Genomic DNA, 24,072 nt, shown 5'->3' on the forward strand with positions numbered 1-24,072 from the left:
ACTCTTTCTGACAGATGGCCAGTACATGAAATAACAGAGGCAAACTGCGTCCTGTCCTGATAAGGTGCTGTATAGGACTATATATGTATGCCCGCACCTGCCAGAATTATATTGCACGATGCTGCTTCAACACTTTCCACTTACTTTTGTTCAGGATTCAGTTGTCTGGCTGGATTTTTTTTATTACAAGTGGAGAGTAAAAAGAGCTGTAGTTAAGAAAATAAATATCTCATCACATCAAAAATGCGCTCTGTCTAGTGAAGGAGCACTTTCACAGCGCTAGAAGAACTCACTTGGCTTGGGTGAAAGTTTGCAGCCAAAGCAATTTTAAAACTGGGCCCAGTTGAATCTCACATTTGTGCACCTAATATCTGCAGCTGTTCTCTCTAGTGTCACCTAAGCCCATTGGCTGCGCTGTAGAGGAGGCTGGGTTTCAGGGCTGTGGGGACCCTTGAAGCCCAAAATCACTATCCAGCACCTCATGCCGAAGACCTTTCAAAGACGTTTGAATTGTGTGCGCGCATACACACACATAAACATGTGCTCACCCAGGCACGCGCATACACACACATAAACATGTGCTCACTCAAGCACGAGCATACACACACATAAACATGTGCTCACTCAGGCACGCGCATACGCACACATAAACATGTGCTCACTCAAGCACGCGCATACACACACACATAAACATGTGCTCAGGCATGCATACAAACACACATACATACACAGTTGCAGGCATGCACACAAACGTACACATGCACCTCCCAGCAATCAGAAAAACGCACATGAAGGCTTTTAAACACAAAACGTATCTAGGCAAGGCCCACGCTGCCCTGTTCCTCTTACAAATCATCTGTCTGCAGCACACCAGAGGCCGGCCCCGCGAGCTTCCACCCAATCAGAAGGCAGAATATGGTTGAAGCACTAAGGTAGACAAACTTTTTCCCTGTCCCCGCCGTTTCCTATTGGGCAATAGGGCGTCTGATTGACAAGCCCTGAAGCACCTTTATATGACATGTTGCACTGCATGACGCTAGTGCAGCATGTCAGATATGTATTTTATCTATGTGAGGCAAGGCTGATGCCTGAAACATGCAGAGGGAGGCACTGAGTCGACGCCCTGGTGCTCCCTAGTGGCAGCTGCTACTGTAAATGCCAAACCTAGGGCATGGGCAGATGCTTGGTTGGGAGGAAACTTTTGTTGGCCTTTGCTCTTCAACTGTTTTCTTCACCTTTGGCTCACCTCTTGAGCTCTCTTCCTGGCTCCTCATTCAAAATTATCTGCAGGCCAGACATCTAAATTATCTTCTTAAAAGCTTTCTATTTTCAGTGCACCCTACATTTCCTTCTGTACCATCATTTCAAATACTTTATTTTCATCCTTGGAATTATTAGTCCTCCTAGCTAGGTAGGGTTCGATATTGCTTGTTCGGACTGTGGGACTCCTGTTGGCCTCCTGTACTGACCCCTAGACCTATGTTCTGGGACTTTGTAACACTCTTCAAGTTGTGCTGTATGTAACAATGCATCCTGGGTGTTTGCAGTCTTATATGCAGATCCTTTGTGAACTCTATTCCTTATCAGTTGCGGAGCATTACCAATTGCTATTGGACATTGGAATAACACCAGCCTCATTTTTGTTTTTTTACTTTAACAAAAGAGACGAACTATGACATTCAATATTTACCTTACTGTATTTTGAATACTTATGTGTTTATTTCCTGCAGATGTGTTACCATTAATGAACATGTATTGTAAATGATCAAACTGTGTGTGTTTTAAGCTGTTGCAAGAGTAAACAGTTACATGAACCTTGTGTTCTGTGTGACTGCAAACCAACATCTCTTGTTGCCTTTTTCCACCTCCCTGTTTCCCTTCCTTCTTTGTCATTAGTGCTTAGCGCAGTCCTGAAAATATTTGGCACTGTTGACGAGGATGGAAACTGGGAGTTTCACGTTGTTATTGCAGCAACATTCTAATCTACAGATAGCGACGAGTTGTTTCCGATAACAGTCACCAGTGATGGAGTTTGTATGATTGGATGGTGATGACTTTCATATTTATTGATTCTGACTGGGGCAGTCTCAAAGACTGTGTACTGCAAGACCATGGCTAATCACATTGTGTGAAGGTTTCCCAAGGAACACTTTGGAGCTCTGGTCAATGAGGAGAGGGGTGATTTTGTGAATGATCTTGGCTACCTGCATCACGGTCAGATCTAGGCCTATTCTGCTCACAGAAATGTCTGTTTCCCAGCATGCTCTCTGTGTTGGTCCTTAGCACTGGTGCTTTGAGAAGTCATGGTTAGATTGTCTTTGTACAAACTGAAAATGTATGGGTGTTGAAACTAGTAGTGTTCTACATCGAGAGCACATGTAGTATGTTGCTGGTATGTAGACTGTGTGTTAACTGGCAGATACAAACATGGAATTTGTGGGCATATTATCAAGGGAGTTTATCTCCGCTTTTTTGGCTTTAAAAGCCAAGAAAGCGGAGATAACATTATCTCCCTATTACCTAGCTGTCGCTAACACCAGTTAGCGACAGCTAGTAGGAGATAGCGACCATCTTGGGCCCGCTTTGCATGTCAGTGATATTTATCACTAATGACATGCAAAGTGGGCGTGCCAAGATGTTAGCGACTGGAAACAGTCGCTAACATCACTATCTCCTATTACCAACTTTTGGAGATATTCGCGCTAAGCGCGAATATCTCCAAAAACTAACACCTGCCCCTGAGCAGTTCTTAGCCATGTTATCCAATGGTAGGTGGATAACATGGCTAAGAGCATTAGCTCGGTAATGCATGAATATCGCTGACTTTTCAGCGATATTCATGCATTTCAGCCGATTTTTATCGCTTAGGAGATATACCTTGATAATAGCAAGGTTCCTAAGCGATAAAAATCGCCGCAGCTCGGCGATAAAAATATCGCCGCTAAACCAACATAGCGATAATTATCGCTAGTTGTTGGTAATATGCCCCTTGGTTCTCAGCAATTAGTGTAGACGTACGTAACCGGGATATATCTTCTATATCAATTATGCTTTTAAATGGAATCGTTATGGATTGTCATGAGTGTGTAGCAGCAGGGAGTGCATTACATCAAGACAAGAATTGATTAGGGGTTAGATTTACTTTCCTTCATTTTAGGTGTCCCACATCCTTGATTTGCCATGCAAGGCCTTGACGACTGCATCAAGCGGATAGACATGTATCCTACTATCTGGGTGTGTTTGTGGGTTTGAGATATAGTCAGTGGAGCTCTCATTTTTATACTTATCAGTGAACCCCAAAAACATCTGCCTATTTAGAGAAAGTTACAAAAGATATTTTTCTGCACAATCATTGACCTAGAAATGCGCAGGTTTGAAACCTGGATATTGTATACATATACATTGCCTAATGTAAGATCATGTCCTAAGATAGCTTAAAATATTAGCCCATTGGTTATAGATTTTCAATTATTAATTCAAGAGGGGTGATATTTTTGTAGATGATATTTAGGGCAAGATAATAATATCATGTGTACTCTGTGATCAACTACAGTCTCTGGACATTGCAGCATTATGCCCATATAATAGCATGAACATTCACAAATTGGCTGACAATTCACAAATGTACCTAAAAGTCTCCTCTACTCTGGACACAACCCAGTGCCTCAAACACTGTCTGCATGTCATCCAGGCCTGGATGTCCAGCACCAACCTAAAGCTCAGACTCACACACACAAAATAATTCCTGTTATTCGGCAAGAATAACAAGCATGTAATACAAACCTCGTTCAGTTACATTAACCTTGTTACTTTCACCAAATGCTATATCACTTCGATTCCCCTGGAGACCATCCTCACATTCAAGGAATACATTGCCAAAAACTAAGATAACCTTGACAGCTCTCTTTTATAAGGAAAGTGAAACTATTTGTCCCAGTAGGTGACTTCAGAACTGCAGTTTAAATCCTCATACTCTTGCATCTTAAAAGTGGACACACCCTGCTCCATGGTTTGCCAGACTCTTTGTTGGCCTTTCTTGAAAGCATCCTACATGCCAGAGCCTGTCTTCTCCAGAGCATGACGAGTTAAGATCCCATCACCCTCATCCTGTTAGAACTTGCTGGCTGGCCTTCATCATCTTCAGAACCAACTGCATCATTTTCAAAGTCATCATGACTAGCACCACTTTTTTCTTGCATGTCTGGTGGCTCTCAGACACCTGCAGTCAAGATACCTTCAGGCTAGAGAAAAATAAGTATAAGAAAGAAACAATAAATCAGCACGATAGCACCCAGGGTCTGGAACAACATGCCCACCCCATCATGACAGACTCAAAGCAGATCCTATTTAGGAAAAGGTTGAAGAGACACACATCTCTTTAAAGATACTACATCAAAATGCAACAAATGTACACTCATGCTGCCTTAATCCGGTGACCTGTCCTATCACTTGTTAATTCTATGTTTGCCTTTGACCCTACACAGCACTCATCTGACTTTTGGCTATGTCTGGTCTATATAAATACAACATACATACATACAACATACATACATACAAACATACATACAAACATACAAAACCCCTGCCTCATTGAGAAACTGAGCCTGCCAACAGCAGAACAAGCACTATCACTTAAAAACAATGGACTGTAGCTAAACTTTACATCTAATCGATTAGCACCCTGAAGGGGCAAAGAAACCAGATGAATAATGGCAATTAAATAATCATCCTAATTATTAACTAACTACAGGCATGCGTGATTGCATGTTGCGTGTTTCTGTCTACACGTGTTTTGCTATCCTTTTGTATGTAGCTTTGTTCAATTGTTCCAGATGGCACCGACAAATTCGCTTCGATAATTATGTGTACTATTTTGTATTCTTTTCTTTTGTGTTTTACCGTTTATTACACACTGCTGGAGAACTCTTAGTTGTGCCTGTCTTAGGCAATCAGCTATACCACATGTAGCCAGAACACCTGGAACACTTTTTGCTCACAGAAGTGTTGTGGATGTACGCATTTTACTGACTTTTGGCACAGCAAACTAACTTTGATTTTTACATCTAAAGATCGAAATGCCAAACAACGGGGGGCATTTCTGTCCTGTCTAAAAATTTGCTGTTTTGTGGCATAGAGAATAAAGATAGAGGCCCAAATGGCATCGTCGTTGAATCATTAGCAGAACATCATGGAGATGTCAATAACAGACACCTGTTGTACTTTAGTCTTGTGCCAGATCCTGCAAAGAGTGCCAGAAACCTTCCAGATGATTAGGTGTTCTTAAAATAAGACATTAATAAGAGACAATCAGGCTGTCCTCAATCATTCAGAAGAGCAGTACTTCTGACTCCTTTCATTATTTTCTAGATGCCTGAAACAACTGTACAGTGAGAGACAAACATATTTTATTTTTGAATTCCGGTAATGTGTTAAGTAAACACATATGAGGCAAAACATCAAACAGAATTAATGGAAAAATAAAAGTAAAAAAATCACAGCAAGTGAGTTGCGAAATGCTATGGAAATATGCCAGAACATAAAAAGAAAGAAATACGTAATGTGAAATCGTTTGTAAAATGATGGAGACACACGCACACACACACATGCTGTAAACCAAGGCCTAATCAAAAGTCAATGGCACACAAAGAGAAACCATATCTGAGGTAATTCTAAACCTATTGAGTGAAAAGTGAATGTAAAACTGAGTTGGCCTCCATGCCAGCACCTCTCAAACCTGAAACATAGCACAATCATGTTATGAGGGGCAACTGTCAAGCTGTCCACTAAAGGACATCATTTTAGGAGGCCAAAAGAACAAGACATCAAAATGCATCTGTTCCATGGTTCAAACTTTCTCCAACCATGTAATACACAGTGGTACAGATTATGGGAGAATATATGTCAAGAAGTGTTTCGTAAAGATGCCCTAGATGATATGTGCCAAGTCCATGCCCTAAACAAATATCCACATGAAGAGATAACAGGCAATTATAGCTTCCACACTTGCATGGTAGCTAATTACACAGGCCTCACTATGGCTGAAGTGGATTAAGAAGGTAAACATTGGTTACTGTTCAATCTCCCTACACATACGTGGTTTTGAAGGCTAAAGGGTAAATGGAGTTGAAGGTCTAGGTTTCTGTTTCACTATATATCTAATGCAGATCCACCTGCAGCATGTGCAACACGTTAAAAAACATTGCAGAAGTGAAAAAAAAGCACTTCATGACAAAGGGCAATACTTTAGCACTGGTCAATACATTGATGGTTGGAGGGGGTTAGACAATTGTTAGTGGTCATTAACAGAGGAATTTCCCACTCAACATGCCATAATGCACATAGCATCCACACATCATTTACATGTTCATTGCTGTAGCGATATATGGATATTAAAAACACTGCATTGTGTCAAGTAGATGCCTAATATATAGCTCAGCCGTGGCCCGTACAGGTAAGAGCGGTGGGGCAGGGGGAAGTCGACACACGACGACGAATGAAAATAAAATGGAAAAAAGAATACCACTTAACTTGCAGTCGCCGCATCTCCAAGTCATCAACAGGGTGGCAGTGGGAATCACAATCCCTAATGATGGTGGTGCTGAGGGAGACTCCGCAGTCAGGATTACGAGGTCCCTTTCCGACAGCCTTTTCATGGGGTCCCACCACTATAAAAAGGCTAGCAGAAAGGGACTTTGGAGGCCCCCGTCCCTTGTGGCCCTTTGGAAAGTGGCCCTGGGGGCACATGTAGTGACCCCACACAAATCCATGCACTCTGTGCCATGCACCACATGGTGGATGGCACACAGTGCATGGGTATGCACAAGCTGCTCCTTAACACTGTGGCTTGTGCTGTGGCCCTTTTCATGGACCAAAGCACAAGCCGCAGTGTTAACGATCATTTATTGACTACTAGGATGGCGGTCCTATCACAATTGGGTGATCAGAACGCCATTGATTTGTCAGGCTGCTTGCCAATGATTTGTCCTGACTGCCACAATAGCGGCCGGTGGTCTGACAGCCTGATATTGTAACCAGGGACATACTGTGGTATTTTAAAAATATGAATAATATTTGTTGTCATTTAAAATATGTATTAAATAATGTTATAAATATGTATTTATGTTTAGATTTATACATGTATTACTTTTTAAATATTTCAATTTTATGTTATTTAATGTAGTAGCTAAAATATTTTATTTGTTTGAAGTTCATTACTTTCTCTCTACTGTGGTACAGACTGGAGGGAGAATAGTAAATTTTGTCCCTCCTGAGTCCAACCCTCTCCTTACTGTTGCACAGACTGGAGTGGGAATAGTAAATTGTACCCATTTGCAATCCAACACTTTCCCTACTGTTGTACTGATTGGAGTAGGAATAGTAACATTGTTACCCCTCGGCAATCCAACACTTTCCCTACCTTTTGCACCGAGTGGAGTGGGAATAATAACATATACCTCTCCTGAGTCCAACGTTTTCCCTTCTGTTGCACAAAGTGGAGTCCAATACTTTCCCTATTGCTGCACAGATTGGAGTGGGGATAGTACATTTTACCCTTCCTGAGTCCAAAGTTTTCCCTAATGTTTAAGACATTGAAGTGGGAATAGTATTTGCAATTTTAGTTTAGTTCTGTTTATATTGTTTACATTTAGAGTGAAGTGTGGCTCAATGGTTAGAGCGGCAGACCCTGATGCACAGGTCTGGCCCGGGACCAGGGTTCGATTCCCGCCTCGGCGTGTCTTGGGCTCAATTTCCTCGGACCTGATAATTCTCGCCTCGGTGCCTATTCTAATCATGAGTCCCACTCTGCAACTCTGGGCAATAGCTTGCTTAATCTCCACTAAGGCCCCAACAGTGCTGGGATGCCTTGCTTCACCTTGGGGGTGCCCAGGAGTGGACATTTCACAGGGAAAAGCCAGGAAGGGTTCCACAGCGGTATGCGTACAGCGCCAGTAAACCCCAGTTGGGTATAAGAGCGCTTTACAAATTCATTTAATTTCATTTATATTATTCTGATGTTTGGGTGTATTTAAAAATATATCATTTCTATTCATAAATGTTTGTAATATTTAACATATTTTTTTTAATGTAATTGTTCATATTGTTTTTTGATTGTTTATTTTTTATTCAGAATTAAATTGGTTAGTTTTTTTAATTACTTACAGGTCATTTGTTACTGTGTTTAATTTATTTTGTGTGCATATTACATATAAAGAATAATTACCCCAGCATACCATTTACTATCTTCCAAAGGTGCATAAGGACCTTCAAAGGCCATCTGGGAGGCCAATTATTAGCATGAAGGTTTCAAAGCTAGAAAACACCTCCAGATTTTTAGACTTGTTTTTATGTCACTATATCACCAGCCTTGCATCATATATACAGGACATGAAAGACTGCCTGTAATTCCATCTTACATGACAGCAGTGGTCATCCTTGTTCGCTAAAATAGAGTATACTGTACAGTCAGTTACTCAGGGCACTCAGGACCTGTTCTATGGATGACTCATTTGAAATGGAAGTCAGGATTACCCAGCTTTCCGAAAGGGAATTTCCATCATGTGTTCTCAGAGAAGCTAAGCAAAGTGTCCAAACTAAAAGCAGGGAGCAGTTGCTGAGTACCCAGGCCAAATCCACAACCACAATAGGGGTGAATAGAGACCAGGATTAAGTGACATGTTTTTTCATGGGTTACAACATGGAATATAGCTACATCAGCTCCCTGATCAACAGGAATTAGCACATTTTAGAATAGTAGTATCCACCATAATAAAGGGAGATTATGGCTCTTCCCACAATAAGGTAATACACTTTACAAATGGGGACGTGGAAAACAGAGCTTTTTGGAGCATTTCAAGGTTAAATGAAGTAAATTAGGACATGAAGCATTTAGAATGCCTTGCCTTATTATCACAGATTCTGAACTGCCTGCACAACCCATTAAAGTCAGGGTTTATGGAAGTATTGCTTCAAAATGACATGATTTGTTTTTAGATGTGGGCATGCAAAGGTGATCTAAAGATAGCATCATGAAAATTCAATGTTGAGCAAAAGTAAGTGAATAATCAGGTGCTTTGTTAAACCTACTCTAGACAGAGTTTGTAAGTGTTACAAAAATAAATATTATTTCTATTTTACTGGTTATATTGAATTATTTCAGCATGCAGCAAATATAGCTGTATTTGTCTTGATAAATTTATATATCATTATATTTGATAAAACTTAAAATGAAAGCCAGTGGGGAAATTAAAAGATGATCTTAGTAATGTTTCAAGTTTGTAAAGCAGTATGATCATTGTTCTAGGAGATTTAAATTTCCGCCTAAATCCAACAAGTGAGGCTATAAGCTAAAAATAATTGTTACTGGCAAATAGGATTCCAGCAGAAGTTTTTCTAAAAGGTCCAATTTGAGGCTATCCTAAGACCTAAAATACATTTAAATTTAGCTCAATCCTTTTTGTTATGGCAAGCGGAGATGTCCAATTGACCATATATTAATGCAATATTCTATCGGGTGGTCAGAGAAATGTAAGACACCCATATGTCCTCAATAAATGGGCAATCAAAATGTCCACCGCCTGCTGCAACTTTTTTGGGATGCTCTACAATGCAAAAGAGCAGCCATTCTCTTGCTCTCTAAGAGTGGGAAAAGAGTCTCAGAGCGTTAAATGCAGTTGCAAGCACACCAAATGAGAAACCAAGTTGTCTTCTCTGTACAGCAAACACACCTTCTTTATAAGCATAGTACACATATAAATCATGTTCTATTAACATGTCAGTCTTTTTCTTTCTATACAAAGTTGGGACTATTATTTAACTCTTCATACACCCTTTTCAAGTAACTGTTTTGCAGGGGTAAAGTTAGACTTTAGTAATTTCTGTTTTATACATTTCCTTCAGCTGCTGTCTCTCTGTAGATCTGCATAAAGCTTCCCACCATTTAATTAGTGGCTGAAGATTAGCTTTATTGAATTTTAATTGGCTGGAATATCATTTTTGTAGATGTAGAGGAATATTATTATTTTTAATGTAAGTTTCTAAAGAGGCTGCATAAACCAAAAACTCTGTTGCAGCTGAATAAATGTGATTACCTGAATCTTTGACAGAGAAGACAGTTGAGTGGTCTGCAAAATGATCAAGTAAAAGTGTATATTTGCTTCTTTTATGTTCTTAAATTTTTTTGATTACTTACTTTACTTACTTATATCTACTACCCCTCTACTGAAATTCACTAGTTATAATTATCGCTGGTAACTATAACTTGTGCCCTAAGGGACCTATAACTTGCGCCCCACCATGCTTAGTTTTATTATCAATAATGTCTTTGCAAATGTTGCAGTGATATTATCAATGGTGCCATAGAAGATGTTGAGAGTGATGTAATTTGTGGGGCAATGTCAGAACATAACCACTAATCTGATCAATCCGGCCAGCAGGGGCGATGGAGGTAAGCCTGTCCAACCACTCACCTTTGTGTTCTCCCTGGGGAACAAATGAGAACTGCTCAGAGAAAGCATCACAAGATTCTGTTAATGTGCTCATGTCCATGGTGGGATTTATGGTTCAGATTTCTGATTTGACAATTCCAAAGAGTTTTCTTTGTCAGTTAATTAGCGTAATGTAGTGGGACTCTTTTGAATGCTGGTCTAGCAGTCTATATGTTTGTAACTGTTTCTACTCTCCCACAGTAATTTTAGGTGCATCACTGAGGTATTATGTCTCCATGGTCTTACCGCAAGTCAAGGAAACCTTCTCTCTTTGATTAAATGTTTGTTGTACCAGGGGTGGGTTATTTTCTGTTTGTGTCTTTTGAGTTGAAGTGGGGCCATTGCAACCATTGTTTCCATAACTGATCATGTAATAATGATCATTTAGTTCTTGCACTCCTAGCAGTCTGCCTGGTGGGGGTGAGGTTCATGAGTGATGTCACTGACCATGCCAAGAGTGACGTGATATGTGAGTTCATGAGCAGTGCATTGTGGGGTGCGTACATTATAGTTAGCTCAGGTAACTATAATTGCTGAATTACTATAGTTTTGTGTGTGGAAAATGTGAACCTAACTATAAAATCCCTGTCACCTTTTTTTATTCAGTGAATTTCTATGATTATTTAAACTCTATATCCTAACTATAACGCCACTGTAACCTTTGTTGTTTTCAGGGAATTTGTACATTTTGTAATGCTATTTCCAAACTATAACATCCCTGTAACCTTTTTTTTGTGACTTTCAAGGATTTTTTCAATGTAGATTGTACTACAATTTGACCCAGTAGTTCAATTCACTAATCTACATTTCACTAGTTTATACATTCATGTTCTTAGTACATTAATTATTATTATATATTCCTAAATAAAAAAATAAGTTAAGGTAACCTATGAGGTGTCTATATAAATGCAATGAACAAAGTGTTTCTTTTTAAATTAATTTTTTTGTGGATCTATGGATCCATTCCCATTCAAAAACACAAATTCAATACCAAAACAACAACACATTTATTACAAACATATGCTATTGCAAATTTTATAAGTGCATCACTGCCTGTGTGTGAGTGGCTGTGTGAGTGGCTGTATGAGTGACAGTGTGGATGTGTGATTGGCTATATGAGTATCTGAGTAGGTGTGTGAGTGGCTGTGTGGGTGTGTACGTGGGTGTGGGAGTGGCTGTGTGGGTGTGTGAGTGGCAGTGTGGTGTGTGAGTTGTTCTATGGGTCTGTGAGTGGGTATATGAGTGACTGTATGGGTGTGTGAGTGTATGTGTGATTGAGTGGTTTTGTAGGTGTGTAAGTTGGTGAGTGGGTATGTGAGTGGCTGTGTGGGTATGTCAGTGGGCATATGAGTGGGTTTCTGGGTCTGTAAGTAGGTGTGAGAGTGACTATATGTGTCTGTGAGTGGGTGTATATATATATATGGGGTCTGAATCTCTACATCCACTGTGAAGCACAAAGGGTGTCGCTTTGAGCACCGCAATGGATTTGCAGACCCCGGAAATGGAAAGGAACATGTTTGGGCAGTTTCTTTCCCATAAGGAGTCACTCAGAGACCTATCTATCAGTCTGATGGGGTCAAGGTACCTATACCCTGTCCTTCTTCTATCACTTTTAAATGTTATTGTCCCCTGCAGGAACCAAGTGCTGATGCACAAAATGGCAGCTGCAACTTTTCTCTCAGGTTCCTCCACAGTGGATCTGTGGTGGACCCATGTCTCCGGATACACATGCATCTATCTACATTAATAACTCCACAGTACTGAACAGATTTGCACCAAATCACAAACAACACTCTTTCTGGACCAAGATCTAGCTTCCTGACATATTATTTGTAATTCTGTTTAGCGGCTGGAGCTGTAGTAATATCTCTATTCCCTGTGGGAATTAAAATGGAGAAAACGTGTTTAGTTAACCCCCTTGTATTGGCCAGGAAAGTGCCTTTTTTATTAAAAGAAGTTCAAATTGGTATATATAGGGACGTGGATCCTCCAAGGATCTAATAGTCCCCATGCTCAAATCCGAATGTTTCCCAACACTTCAAACCAGGAAGTGTTGGCAGCCGTCTTGGGACTCAACTTCAACAGAGTCCAAACAAAAAAATCAACAAAAAAAAAGAGATAAGGGGCAGGGTAGGAATACTTTACTGCTGTAGGCCTCTTAGGAGATTCATAGAGGGACCCCGTCAGGGCAAAAAAGAAAATTCTAAAAAAAAAGAAGTAGCATGGGCTGCTGTGCATCTTTACTAATATGCCCCAGCCTGGGCCAGGTCCGGGGGCATGAACACTTATATAAGGAGTGGGGTGCACAGGTCACCCTTCTGTGGCATATCAAAAACCCCAGAGACAACCACCTCTCTATGCCAAATGAAGTTAAGTTAATGGGGGAGCTGGCACAGCTCCCCTGCAGCCCCAGGGGCCACCTCCTACCCGGGCCAAAAATAAAATCACATAGGGACCTTTTATTGAATTATACTGCCGCCTCACCACCCTGGGGACTGCCACATCCCTGGGGCTGAAAGAAATTAATGCAGGGGGTCTGTCACCATCTCTCTGGGTCAAAGATTTAGGATGTATGGGGGCCTGAGTCGTAGTGCCTTTTATAGCCTTGGACCGCCACTACTCAGGGCCAGCTCCTGCTACATCCCCAGGTTCCCACCCTGGGGAGGTAGCTGTTTTCTTTTGCTTGGTGGGTGGTGACCGTGGACTTCCCTCACCATTGCAAAAATGCTGGGCCCTGGGGGATACGAACCCCAGGGCCGAGATTGGCCTGGGAAGAGAGCTTGCCAGCCTCTCTCCCCTAATAAAAATGAATAAAATAAAAAAAGGCCGGCTGCGAAAGTCGCTGGAGGCCCGCCCTCTTTACTCAAGCACTCTGCAAATGGGTCTCCTGGTGCATTACTTGTTTGGGGAAGAAGTCTCCATGGCGGCTGAAGGTCCTTGGGGGCCAACAACACCTCCTGTTACCTCCAAAAAGTCCCAGACATCAGGATTTCTGAGAGCTCATCCAAGGCCATGCCCACTATCCCCACCACACTGCAAACACACTTCCTGGTGTACTACTGGTTGGGGGATGAAGTCATCTTGGATGCTGAGGGACCTGGGGGCCAAACAACTCCTCCTATTAAGTCCCACACAGTGGGATTGCTGAGAGATCATTGTAGGCCCTGATTCCTTTCTCCACCACTCTGCAAACACACCTCCTCGCACACTACTTATTGGGGTATGAAGTTCCTTTGGATGCTGAGGGTCCTTGAGGGCCAAGAAACCCTCCTAATACCAGCAGTAAGTCCCACACAGTCGAATTACTGAGAGCGGGTCAAAAGCCATATCCCCTTTCACCACTATCCTGTAAATAAACCTAGTAGTTAAAAAACATAGAAATTCACCAAAGGTTACAGTGACATTATAGTTAGAAAATAGAATTTAAAAAACCTTAAAAATTCACTGAAAACCAAGGGGTACAGGGACATTATGGTTAGGCTCATATTTCACTTGTACAAAACCATTGAAACTCAGCAGTCATAGTTACCTTCCCACCCCATGACCCAGTACTTACCCTGCCTACAATAGTATTAGCAGAGAAACGTGTTTGCTCCTACTTGGCGGGAGCATTTCTAAATCTCCTGCCAGACGGGGGCAAACTTGCAAGGGACACCTTCCCGCACAAAAACAATCCTTAGAGGTATATTCCTCTTTCTAAGTGTGCTGCAGAACTCAGCACACTTAGAAAGAGGAAACAACAAGGAGAAATATAGATATTTCTCTTTGTTGTGCCTCTATCAGGAATGCATACAATTTGCATGCATGCTCCAATATACATACCCCACCCATGTAATGCCTTCCCAGCGCAGAGTAACGCATGACAGTGACTTCAAGGTGACCTTGTGTGCATTGGTAAATCTGATTTAGGGATTGTGTTGCCCTTGTACCACCATGCATGATGCAAGGGCAATGTAATCCAATGATAAATCTGGTCCCATACTCTTTAGTGAGTAGATCTGGTGATCATGTTAAAAACACTAAGGGCCCCATTAGGATGGCGGGCGGACTTTGCCCGCCCGCCATCCTCACGGTACTTGGGACCGGCCGCCATGAGGGCGGGGGTCCCGTTGGCAGCATTAGGATGCGCCCGCCACAGTGGCGGGCGCATCCTGTATTCCCATCATTGTGGCGGGCGGTGCACTCTGCACCGCCCGCCACAATGCTGAAAAAGCATTGCAGCATTTGCATGACGAAAGCGGCAGGCACCGCGCGGTGCCTGCCGCTTTCATTATGCAAATGCAGGGGGGTACCATAGGTACCCCCCTGTGTGCACCCCCCTACTGTGCTGCACTCTGGGGGCCCGCAGGGGGCCCCCAGAGTGAAGTCCGCCTGCCTTTCGGATGCCTATTCTAATATGGCTGGCGGTGTCTGATAGACACCGCCACCATGTTATCACTTATCCGCCCCGGCCGCCAGGCGACCGGGGCGGAAAACAGGCGGGCGGTGTTTCCGACCGCTGCGGTCCCCTCGGCCATCCTAATCAGGCGGAGGGGAAATCGAGAGTGGTTGTCGGGCGGATTGCCTCCGCCAGGGTGGCGGTGGCCACCGCCACCCTGGCGGAGGCAATCCGCCCGACATCCTAATGGAGCCCTAAGAAAGCACATAGGGTGCCTTATTTACAAAGATGGGTTTATGAGTAGATGTGACTTTTTTATGCAGTATTACTGACCACCAGAACTAAAGCATTGTCAGATAACTCAAACAACAAAGTGAGTATGCATAAAAAACACATTTACTTCTGTAGATTGTCACCCTGTAATAAGGAGTAAGCCTAGAGGAGAATGGGCTAGTAAGATACACATGCAATATTTTAGGATTTGTACACATTCTGGGGAACTCATAAATGTAGGCAAATCGTATGTGTTTAGATATTTCATAGATTCTTAGAATTCAAATAATTATTTGTAGATTAAACCCTCGATCAACCAGGGAGTGTGTATTAATGGAGCACTCACTCTTCCCTCAATCAGATTATTTTTAATTGTCACAGGAATATCTACTTATACATGTCAGTGAGTAACATCTTCATGGCCAATGCCCAGGGCTGGACTGGCTACCGGGCGTATCTGTGTGCTGCCGAGCTGGGGGCTAATTTCACTGTGGTGGGGGCTTATTTCGTTGATGGGGACCTGCGTGCGCTTTGAAATAAAAAAAGCAAAACAAATTTTGTTTCATTCAATGTACCTATAGATCTAATAAAGTGTGAGAACCTCCATCATGTCTTTTTTCTTTTACTAAAATAGAATTATTAACCAAATATTCAAAAAATCTCTAAGAGGATGTTATCACAGTTTCCCTTAAATTGATATATTAGCACTGTGGAATATCCGCAAACAAAGTAAGGCCTGAAAGGACTTGAATTTTTCAAAATATTTTAAAAGGCATTTTGTAAGTGATTCAGTTTGGGACAGTTGTTTTGAACAGGGCTGTGTGCTAAAAGAAAACATCGATTTGAGGTAGGCATCAATTGGCTTTTTGGAATCACTTTCCCTTAGCACCACTTCACATTTTCTTTTAAGTGAAGGTTGCAGAGTGTGTGGTGCAAAAAAACAGGGTTCAGTAAACAGATAAATCAAGGTTTGTTCATGAAGAGCAGTTGGTTATATTTATTTATTTTTTCAGTGGCAGAAGAAGCTAGCCTTTGGCATGTTCTAGACGTTTGTGGTATCTCCAGAGAGGTACTGAAAAGTGAAAGTTTCACATTTGTGCAGAAATTCCCATCTGCTCGGTGCATGGAGTGCTCAGAACACTTGCTTGTCAGTGACAAATTGAAGTGCGTGTGTTCATTCATATTTTTTAAGACAAGCTGATTGTGAGAATTTAGCCTTTTTATTTAAGCATTTGCAAAGGCCATGTCTGCACCTGATTTATATTCAGGATACCCTTAGTAAGTATTTTTGCTCTACACTAGTCCATTAACTAGCTTTTCTAAGTTCATCAAATGTCCTTTTAGGTCTTAGTTTTGACATTTCAGCTGTCAACATACCTATTGGTAACAATACAATAAGGGGCCTACGAACAAAGTGGATTTTGTAATATGTTTACTAATACAACACTAGGACTATTCAAGTAATACAAAATGCTATTCACAAACCTACTCCTGGATACCGCCGCCTCACCTATCTTTTTTATGTGAAGTTATCTGACCTGGTTGCAGAGGGTCCCACACAAGTAGGTATACATTCTAGTAATAAATGTGGAAGGAACCTTAAACATTAATTAAAAATACAATTTATAAAAACATATTTTAATCAATAAGTTTTCATCTAATTTATCAAATAATGATTGCATATAAAAATGACACTGAAGGTAGATTTGTTTTAAATAATAATTTCAAATAATAATTATAAGTTAAAACAATATATATTATTTATGTAACTATTTATTAAATATTTATGAAGAGTTATTATTCTTAAACATCTTGTTCTTTTTAATTCTACATTAATATTAATATTAATGATTTTGATTAATTTACATTTTTCTTTTACACTGAATTATTTAAATATTTTCTAACTAGTAATAAGCTTCCTTATTTCTTCTACTTTACCATAGGGAGATCTCTGCCGGGTAGCTGAGTCCTCCACCTATAAGTGAAAAGTTAATAGTAGTAAGTGTATACTTGCAAATCCTGTTTTAGCAGGGCCACCCCTTTTTTTGGGTGGAGACATATAAGTCTTTACCTAGTGGTTGCCTTAAACTCAGAAATGGTGAACAGCAACAAGTTGAAAGACACTACCAGATGCAGTAGTAAGTTTAAATGTGAGTACTTCTACATGAATAGGGCCCATAGATTGGGCTTTAAGTCAGCTAATTCCAATATTACCTTTCTTTGAGCAGACTCTTTCAGCCATTGGATTATGACTTTGTCAATCACAATTTGTCTCTGTCTAGTTTAGCATTTATCTCTCAAATAATTAGGGCTGGGTGGTAAACTCCCCTCTGCCAGCAGAGCTTCACTGAGTTTTGCCACTTCCTGACCCCATTTAGAGTACAGAGTCGGGCAAAAATTCCTTACTCTGCCACGAGGCAGAGTTTTCCAACGTCCATCGCTAGTTTCAAGGTAGTGTTGGTGCAACTCTTCCGTTGCTTTACCGCAAGAATTATTGATGCTTTCAATAAAAAAATCTCCATTGGTCCAAAGCTTGTCATATTAACTCCCGCTCACAGCACGCTCTCAGCAAAACCAGTTAATTCCTGCCCTTAGATTTCAGATTTGATTAGGACATTCCATAAAATGATGTAGAGCCCCCACCTGAGAATATTTGATGCACCTATGCCCACAAGAAGGCTTAGTGTGTTAAACCTTCCCTGCTGACATCTACCTGAGCCACAGTTTAAGGGCTTGAAGTGAAGAAATCACTAAATTAAGTACCATTGAAGTGGTTACTAGTAACACGAGTTATATAGAGGTCATAGAGGCATTCAAACTATAGTATGTACTGCTGTATGCAAATAAAAGATTACCTCATGCCATGCCTTCTCTGCTGATACATATGTATTTTCAGTATTACATATAAGAGCATACTAACATCTGGAAGCTTGAAGACTGAAATAAATAGATCTAAACGTACGTGGCAGCAAGGCAAAGCACATATGCGCAAATGCACAAATACGGTATAAACTCTTGAAGGCAGACTACATTTTGGTCCTACCTCTATGTTGCTGCCTCCAAACATTTGCCTCCAAGATCTTGTGCTGCATTACTGCCTTGTACAAGTGCACTGTTCAAGCTGTGCAGTGCATGCTCGGGCTGACAGCAGGCTGATCCATGCTCTATTGCAGGCCCCTTCGAGCTCCCTTTAGCGTGGAGTGGGGAGCAGTAACGAGAGTAGCGGGTAAGTGAAAGAGAATGAGAACATTTTCTCTTCCAGCTAAGCATCAAAATTAGAAGTGTGACAAAAGAAAACTCATACATTTAATTTTACTCACAGGACAGTTTGGATGTCTTTCCGGAGTTGCAGCTTGGGATAGAGATAATTTGCATTGTGTCTGTATATAGTGGGCTCACATTCCTCAGAGAAAACAAACTTTATGTTGAATGTCTTCTTGTTTAGCAAACTGTGTGATATAGTACCGATTTCTCCTACAGTAGTAGATCTTTCCAATGACTAAGGAGGAAATCATTTCAATGTTAAGCATGCATAACACCAGTCTATTGTGATTTCAATAGCGTTAGTGTGCGGTCCCTCCGTAAATTTTAAGCACGTTGAATTTAATGCACAGTTTAAGGTCCAGCCTGCACTGATTGGTTTGCAGAGCTCTTTGGCTTAGGAAATAGTTGTCACCTTTTGTTTAAGTAGAGTTCTTTGTTAGGGCTGCGTGGGTGCATGTGATGTGTGCCATACCTAGTCTCACGTCTCACGTCTATTGTAGAGGTATGGGTATCATTTGATTTATTTCTCATTTTTCTCTAAAACTGCCTGTGGTTATGCCCATCGGTGGCCATGAGCTGCCTTCAAACTCATGGTGTTTTGGATCAGGTGTATTGCTGCATTGTCCCTGTACATCCTTTCCTTCCCAAACCCTGTAGGACTGTCTTCACACTAACACGTCATGTCTTAGTGAGTTTTGAGGTAAAGCAGAGGGTAGGTGGATTTGCCCTGATGGCAGATCATGATGCCCTACATTAAACAGTGAGAAGCCAGGCGGCGTAGTAATAATAAAGGGGTATGCGAAGTGCTGTTGTGAAATGAATTGTGCTCTGCAGTGTTCTGATGGGGAAAAAAAGAACCCACCTGCGGTGGTAATGCCCAGTATTGTCTATGGTGTGAGGTGAGACCTAGTGCTTCAAGTCATGGTGAAAAGCCATCGAGTCAGTTAAATAGTGGTGCAAGGAATGCATGTGATGTACATACATGGCTGTGTGTTGTGGTGGCAATCTTTGTGGCTAAATTAGGGGATGGGCGGAACCCAATGGAAACCTGCAGAGTTTTTATGTAACTCCACGGAATTCCACAGAGTAAAACTCGGAGAGTTCCACCACACCTACAAATAATGCTTTTGCCAATTTGAATGAAGCCTTCTGCCTTCACTCGATTGCTTGCAGGGAACAGCGGGCCTGATTCACAGAACTAACTTAAGACAAAATCCTAAACTTATTACCATTTTGGTATTCACAGAAGGCACTTACTCATTTTGGTATTCACAGAAGGCAATTACTCATTTCGGTATTCACAGAAGTTAGGAGTCCTAACTTTAGGACTCCTAAATGCTTCCTGTGCATACTGAAAGTCTTAAAGTTAGGATTTTTCTCAGTTTAGGAGTAGTAAAGTTACGACTCCTAACTTTAGGACTTCTAAATGCCTTCTGTGAATGCCGAAAGTCTGAAAGTTAGGATTTTTCTCAGTTTGGGAGTAGTAAAGTTAGGACTCCTAACTTTAGGACTCCTAAATGCCTTCTGTGAAAACCAAAAGTCTTAAAGTTAGGATGTTTCTCAGTTTAGGAGTAGTAAAGTTAGGACTCCTAACTTTAGGACTCCTAAATGCCTTCTGTGAATACCGAAAGTCTTAAAGTTAAGATTTCTCTCAATTTAGGAATAGTAAAGTTAGGAGTCCTGTAAGGTCTGCCTGCCCATCCTCGCCAACTGCTGTGTTTTTTAACTAACTTGCTTTCAATACAACCCTCTATTTTTTCTGTCAAAATAGGTTTGGGTGGCCAAGACCGCTTTATTATAGTCCTCCTTTTCTTTCTAGGTCATAGGCACTATAGAAAGACTACAGTGAAGACCCTTTGCAACTCAAATTTGTGGAAAAATAGAAACAAAAAGAGGATGGTATAGTAGGAAAGGTATCTCCAATACAGCAGCTCTTTCATATCTTGCTTGGCTTTAATATGGGTCTGATACATGCTTCAACAAGTCAGGTTGCATGACTCCTCAGCTATTCGCGTTGTTGCCATTACTCTGTGCCTTTTACTTTTGTTGCATTGTTTCTGGTTTGTTTTGCTATCTCTGACTCTTTCTGCAGTCACATCATTTTCTTTTCTTGCAGGTTTTCTCCCGCCTTGTGCCCGGTATGTTCTGCCACTTCCCACCATTTTTGCTGCCCCGCCTCTTTAACTCCACCCTCCCTCAGTACCTGGTTAATGGCAGCTGCAGCGCTAGCCCATTGTATAGGTGCCTGGTGCCTCAGCCTCCCAGGACCTCTCTCCTGCCCCACACAACTGTGCTGGTTGCCTGACTCCTCAGGTATTCTCATTGTTGACATTAATTGTGTGCCTTTTACGTTTGCTGCATTGTTATTTGTTTGTTTGCTGATGCTGACTCTTCCTGCAGTCTGATCATGTTCATTTCTTGCAGGTTTTTTGCCACCTTGCACCCAGCATGCTCTGCCACTTCCTGATGTTTTTGCTGCCCCACCTCCCTAGCTCAGTACTTCCTCGGGCCTATTTAATGGCGGCTGCAGTGGGACCGTGCAGCAGACACACTGGTGTGCTGAAGGCATACCAAAGGTAAGCCCATCTGTGCCAATCCATACCTGGGCCGTAATCAGTGCCAGGAACCCTGCTACCCACAGCTACTCCACCATGGAACTCCATCACCTGAACCCCTGATGTCAAGAAGGCAACTGTTTCCTCGCTATGACCGATGCAATGGTCGGTCCTTGAGCATGCTCTCACTGCCACTTTACATGTCCCCAGTCAGCCACACCCAAACTCACAGCGCCCCCGACCATTAAACCCTCAGACAAATAAAGCACAGCAACACAATTGTCCCCCTGCAATCACTCTCATGCTTGCTGCTCAAAACCTGCTCCCTCAGCAAACAGGATACTGAGGTCTGGGACCTCAGCCACACCGATTCACCAGATCTCACATTTCTCACAGAAACCTGTCTTAACCCATCATTAGTCCCAGACATCTCCAATACCATCCCAGAGGGCTACAAGATCCTACAACTACAAAAACCAGAAGAGGTGTTGCCATAATCCACAAAGACCATATAAAGTGCACCACCACCAATGAGCTGGATACCACCTTTTTAGAGCACCTCCACTTCCAGATAGACTATAAGTCATTTACCAAGGGGCTCCTCCCCTATTGACCACCGAACCCCGAGCAGAAATTCAGCAATTTCTTCACCGACCTCATAACCCTTGTCTCCCTCAATTCAAAACACTTTTTTCTACTAAGCCATCTCAACGGCCTCACAGTCCCCAACACCACTGGCCTACCTGACAGTCTCCACAATGTCAGACTCACACAGCTCGTGGCAGGCCCCATGCACACAGCAAGCCACAACCTGGACCCCATCTTTGCTACCAGCAACACAGTCAAGGTCGGCCAGACCCCCCTGCTCCCCTGAAAGGACCACTTCCTCATTCATTTCAACATATACACACACCCAAGCATGCACCGGTAGCTCTCCTACCCAGGGTCACAACATTGTAAAAACATCACCCAACAATCCTGGGTCACCACCCTCAAGCTACATCCATTCACTTTCTCTGACAAAAATACCCAGAGCCTCAACAACTGGCTCACCACTTTTGCAAACAGCCTGGCACCCCTCAAAACCAACAACCCCAGACCAGCCACCAAACATGTAAGCTGGTACACAGATACCCTCAAGAAGCCAAGAGACACTGAAAGCAGCTGGAGAGGAAGTGGCGATCTTCTGCAGATCCCACTGACATGAGCGCTTACAAGTATTTACTCAGATTATAGTCCAAGAAAAAGGCAGTGTCCCAAAGGATCAAAGCCAGCAACAACAAATGCAAATAAACTCTTTGTGATCATCAAAGATTTCACTATTCCTGTGAGTTCATCCAACACCATCACCCTATGACAGATTGCCAACATCTACAAGAACTTTGGCCCTTGACCTCACCCCACGAAACACCACCAACCCCAGCCCCCACCACAGGAGCCCCTCTCTTACCAAGTGGACACAGACGACCACCGAAGAAAACACAGCAAGTATTGCATCAACCCACTCGGGTGTCCCCATGGGTCTCTGACCTTTCCGCTTTTTCCACATTGGAGGTCCCACAATTACTGCAGCATTCTAGACCATCATTCATGCTTCCATCTCCACAGCTACACCAATGTCACCCTACCCCTCAAAAAACCTTCAGGGGACACAGAAATCCTCAGCAACTACTAACCCATATTACTGCTTACTTTCCCTGCAAAAATCAGGGAAAAAACATCCTGCTCTGTCGAAACACAAAACAGCATGATCTCTAGGACCGATCTCAATCAGGCTTCCAAAACAATCATAGCACCAACCTCATCGCAGCAACGGACAATATTTGCAGCATAATTGACCAGAGACGCTCTGCTGTCCTTATTGCTCTTGACCTCTCCGCCACTTTCGACATATTTCCCCACTCTGCATTCGTAACCAGACTGCACGACACAGGAATTTAAGGCCAAGCCATCCAATGATTGTCCTCCTTCATGACAGCAAGAATGTAATGGATCAGGCTTCCTCTTTTCAACTCCGAACCCAAAGTTGTCACCTGAGGTGCCCAGCGGATCACTGAAAAAATATCGAGGGACATAATATCGAGTTAAAAAAATATCGTTGACAAAATATCGACAGACAGAATATCGAGTTTGTATCTACAAACAGGTAAGTACAAAAATATCTACTACAAAATATCGTTTACAAAAATATAGTTAATTAAAATATCGGCTTTATTAAAAACAGTGTTAAATTAAATTAATATTAAAAATTAATTACTAAAATATACTTTAAAATACTTAAATTACCTTATAATATTTTAATATTTAAGGAAAGTTATAAAAAAAACAATTTACAAACATATTTGTTAGAACATATATATATAGTAACATAATAAAATTAAATAATAATCAATATTATTACCGCAGGATAGCGTAAGTGTAAAAATTACTATTCCCACTCTAGAGAGTGCAACAGTAGGGAAAGCGTTGGATAGCGTAGGGGTAAAAATTACTATTCCCACTCCAGTGAGTGCAACACTAGGGAAAGCGTTGGATGGCGTAGGGGTAAAAATTACTATTCCCACTCCAAAGAGTGCAACAGTAGGGAAAGCGTTGGATAGCGTAGGGGTAAAAATTACTATTCCCACTCAAGTAAGTGCAACAGTAGGGAAAGCGTTGGATAGCGTAGAGGTAAAAATTACTATTCCCACTCCAGTGGGTGCAACAGTGGGGAAAGCATTGGATAGCGTAGGGGTAAAAATTACTATTCCCACTCCAGAGAGTGCAACTGTAGGGAAAGCGTTGGATAGCGTAGGGGTTAAAATTCCTATTCCCACTCCAAAGAGTGCAACAGTAGGGAAAGCATTGGATAGCGTAGGGGTATCATTTTATATTCCAACTCCAAAGAGCGCAACAGTAGGGAAAGCGTTGGATAGCGTAGGGGTCAAAATTACTATTCCCACTCCAGTGAGTGCAACAGTAGGGAAAGCGTTGGATAGCGTAGGGGTAACAATTACTGTTCCCACTCCAGTGGGTGCAACAGTAGGGAAAGCGTTGGATAGTGTAGGGGTAAAAATTACTATTCCCACTCCAGTGGATGCAACAGTAGGGAAAGCGTTGGATAGCGTAGAGGTAAAAA

The sequence above is a fragment of the Lissotriton helveticus genome, chromosome 2_1 (assembly GCF_964261635.1).
Source record: "Lissotriton helveticus chromosome 2_1, aLisHel1.1, whole genome shotgun sequence".
In the NCBI taxonomy this organism is placed as follows: Eukaryota; Metazoa; Chordata; class Amphibia; order Caudata; family Salamandridae; genus Lissotriton; species Lissotriton helveticus.